Below are 4,052 nucleotides of genomic sequence, written 5' to 3'. Positions count from 1 at the left end.
TTGCGTTGTTGTGCCGTGCGCTAGGCTAAAAATCACGTCCCCGCTGAGCGTATTTCCCTGGGCGGGCGTGGCGCGGCGTGGCGTCTCAATTCCCCGACGGAACGACGTGCAACATGTCAGCGCGTTGCGCGCGCGCGCGGTGGCTGCGGCGGTGAGCCCCTTTCGCTCTCCCCTCTCTCTCCCACCCCCTCATCCACATCCCCCTTCCCTCTCCCGCACACCTCCTCCTCAGTCGGTCGGGATATGCATGAGGCACCATTTGTCATGAGGGGCCGAAAAGATGGCAGGTGGGGGAAGGGGGGGGGGCGAGGGAGTGCGAGTGTGGACGGCGGCGTTCCCACGAGTATTTCCTGCCCCGAGGGAGTGGAGGAGAGAAAGAGAAGAATGTGTGTGTGTATGAGTGTGTGTGTGTGTGTGTGTGCGAATGTGAGGGCGGTACATGGTAAAGGGTCTGGCGATGGCGCGGGAGTGGAAATGAGGTAGAAGGAGCGCTGGGATTGCTTTGGAATATAAGGGTTGGTGCGGATGGTGCGCGGGGCCGCCGCCGCCGCCCCATCCTGAGGCGTCAGTGCGTGGCCGGGCCCGAAGGCACCGGTGAACCGAGACCATCAGGCAGGGTGAAGAAGAGAGAGCGAGACAGACAGAGACAGACAGAGTGAGAGAGACAGAGACAGAGAGATAAGGGGGCCAGTCGGCGGAGTGTGGGGTAGTCGCGGGGGGATGGGGAAAAAGAGGAGGGGGGCGACAAAGTCTGCAGGGAGAGGGTGTGAGGGGGGCGCCGGGTGGTGCTGCAGAGGGGCATCAGCATTCTTTGCTTGGAGAAATGGAGGTGTCTTGTGTTGGCCGCCGAGCTCGCCGCGCCCCGTGTTTGCTTTACGACCCTCCTCGCCCCGCCTCGCCTCGCCCCGCCTCGCCCCGCCGCGCCCCAACCCGCCACGCCACGCTGCGCCACCCAGGCCCTGCGGCCCTTTGGCTGGTGTCGGCGAGACGCAGAGGACAAGGCATCCGTCTTGCCGCCTCACCTTACCTCAGACAAAGCAAGCAGCCCCTACTTCTCCCTTTACACCCTCTTCTCTGTCTCTCTCATTCTCTCTCTGTCTCTCTCTCGCCTGCAGCACCTCCTCTCATGGAAGAGGAAAAGAAACACCACCCCTCTTTGGACTTATTGCATAACATAACATCATCATCATTATTATTATTCCGCCGCATGCACAACTGTGTGTGAGTGTTACGCGAACGGTGAACTACGAATTTGAAAACGACGTTACATTTAAACGGCTTTTAAGTGCCAGTCTGTGTGACGCACAACGCGCGACCCCCAGACGTACACACCACGTACGCACACACACACATAAACACGCACACACACACATAAACACGCACACACACACACACACAGACAAACGCACACAAATACAAGACGCACTTTACACGCAGCAAACATTCCCCGCCCCTCTCTGCCTCTCCCTCATGCCCTCTTACTTTCTCCCTTCACCCCTTCCCCGCGCGCGCGCACACGCACACGCACGCACACACACACACACACAGTGCACTTATGGGGAAGGATGGCTACCCGGGCGCGCCGGCAAAGTTTAGCACAGTAGTGTAAAGTTGCCGCGAGCGTGCAAAACAGCGGCAAGAATAATGCGAAATAAAGTTGAGGGCTGGGATGGGGTTGAGGATTAGGATGAGGTGGGGTGAGGAGGAGGTTGGGGGGCGAGGAGGTGCGGTAGGGTGTGGTGGGCTGCTGCGGGGACAGCAGACTGCCGCCGGCATGGGCGACCCTGCTAGAAAATAAAAGAGAGGGAGCGCGAGTGTGTGGGCACACTGTATATTAAGAAAAGAATGTCTTGAAAATATAGGAATTTTAGGGATTATTTGTTATACAACCGTATCATCACGGATTTCTTGTCAGGCGCCCCCATGTACTGGTGAAATTGGAGTGACCATGCATAGTTGTGGAAATTAGCCAGGATATTCTCATTTTTAAGACGATTTGTACTACAGTGTATGTTCCCGGGCCGGCAGTGGGCACTGACAACCGATTCATTATGCATTGCTGCGTTTAAAATGGATGTCACTTTCTCGTTCAACATTCATAAACTGGGGAGCAGCAGGACACGCCGGCGCCGTATACGGAACAGGGCTGCTGGGTGCAGGACACGGGTCGAGAGACAGAGGGAGAAAGAGAGAGAGAGAGAAATGCGTGGGAGAGGGGGGGTGGCATGGAGGAACGCCAAGAGAACATGGAAAAGGAACGGGGTGAAAGCAGGAGTGAGAGAAGTACTTTTAGGATTGGTACTTCCCGTGACTCAACGACTCAACCCGCTCGCCTTTTGCTTCTGGCTCCTCACCCAGGGGCAGAGAGTCAGTATAAATTTTGAAGGTGTATGGAGTGGCTAGATTGCGCCGAGGAGCCGGTTGGGACCCGCCGCGCCGGCCCGCGCAAATGTCGTTGAAAATTGACAAATTGTTGCTATAAATCGCGCGCACCGCGCCGCCCCTGGTCTGGCCGGGGCCCCGTCCCTAGTACTCCTACTACCCCCCCGGTCGGGGTCAGCGTGCGGGGTTTTCATTTTATTCGAAACGCCGCCGTCGCCGGGGGTCCTCAGGTCACATTCTGGCGGCGAACACCGAGGGAGCACCCAGCTAATTAATGGCCAACCCTTGGGGCCAGGCCGATGTGACCGATTTGCGACACTTTGCCCCCACCGCCCTGGCCTTGCACGCGCCGCGCACGACGCCCCGCCCCGCCGCGCCGCGCTATGGCCCATTCCGATGCGTCTAAGTGGATTGACTGCTCGGGACGGGTGCTGTAATGCCCGAGCTGCCCGACTCCACCCGACGCGCACACGGAGTAGCCGGGGTGGGCGTGCGGCGGCGGTCGCCGAAACAACATTCCAGTAATGGCGGAGAATGCGCTCCAAGAGTGCAAGCCACGTGGTGCAAGCAAGCAGAGATTTGCAGCGCGAGCACAAGTGTGAGAAATGTGATACGTGGAATACTATAAATGCCCTAGTGTTACAGCGGACGTTCTCACAACTGGTCATTATCTTTGGGTTTATTTTCAAAGTAGTCAGTTAAATAAGACTTGAAAGCTTGCCAATAATTTGTAGACAGTCCCCTAAAGACTGTCTCTACCAGAGGGCAAAGTCCCCTCCCCTCCTCACTCTCTATACACTCTTAGTTCCTTACAAACAGCGGTGTTCGTATTACGAAGAATTTGTTTGTAACTTACAAAAGGATCTAAAGCAGTGTATAGCACAGAGCGGGGCCTCGATTGTGTGGTTGGCGGGCGGCCGCGTTTGTTTTCAACACTAGCCAGTAGCAATCTCAGATTTAGGCAGTCGCGCCTTTCTCTCGTTCCGCTCTCTTGAACTCTCAGACCTGTACCGCCTGTAAAGACGGCAAAGTTTGAATTCTCTACAGCAGGAATAGGAATGACGGGTCAATTTAAACTTGTAAACTCTTCCGTATAGCATCGTTTAACAAATTTACTAGTAACGTGTAGAATTGTCAGAATGTAAAAGGGGTTATTGGTTATTGCGTATAATTTAACAAAGACTTTTGCCACTATTTCTGCTGCGTAAAAACCTAACATAGTTACTAACAAGGGCTTGGCAAAAAAATATGAAACAGCAGGATGAGTGTCCATACATCAAAGACGTTTCCCCCCAAGACGCGTAGAAATCTCGATTTCTGTAAATTCGATCCCCTTTCCTCTCCGCCTCGCTTTATGGTGGCCATCAAGCCGCTAGGTATAAAACTGATGAAATGTGACCGCCAAAGACAAGGGGTGGCATGGTGCGGCGGCGTGGGGCGAGGAGCAGGAGCGCTACCGGCACCAGCTACCACACCGCTCGCGCCGAAAAGGGTACCGAATTTATCGAGACCATGCATATTTCAAAGGATCTCTCCACCTGCCGTAAAAAGGATGGAGAGGATCCTCTGGGGGTGGTGGAGGTGGGGAGGTGGGGAGCAGCACCACCAGCAGCGCGCGCGGTGGAAACTGCAGCGAGGAATTGTGTAGCCCCTGTAGGCGACTTGGAAGC

Source organism: Frankliniella occidentalis, unplaced genomic scaffold, assembly GCF_000697945.3.
Source record: "Frankliniella occidentalis isolate FOCC.00 unplaced genomic scaffold, Focc_3.1 Scaffold286, whole genome shotgun sequence".
Lineage (NCBI taxonomy): Eukaryota > Metazoa > Arthropoda > Insecta > Thysanoptera > Thripidae > Frankliniella > Frankliniella occidentalis.
This window is presented reverse-complemented; position numbering follows the sequence as displayed.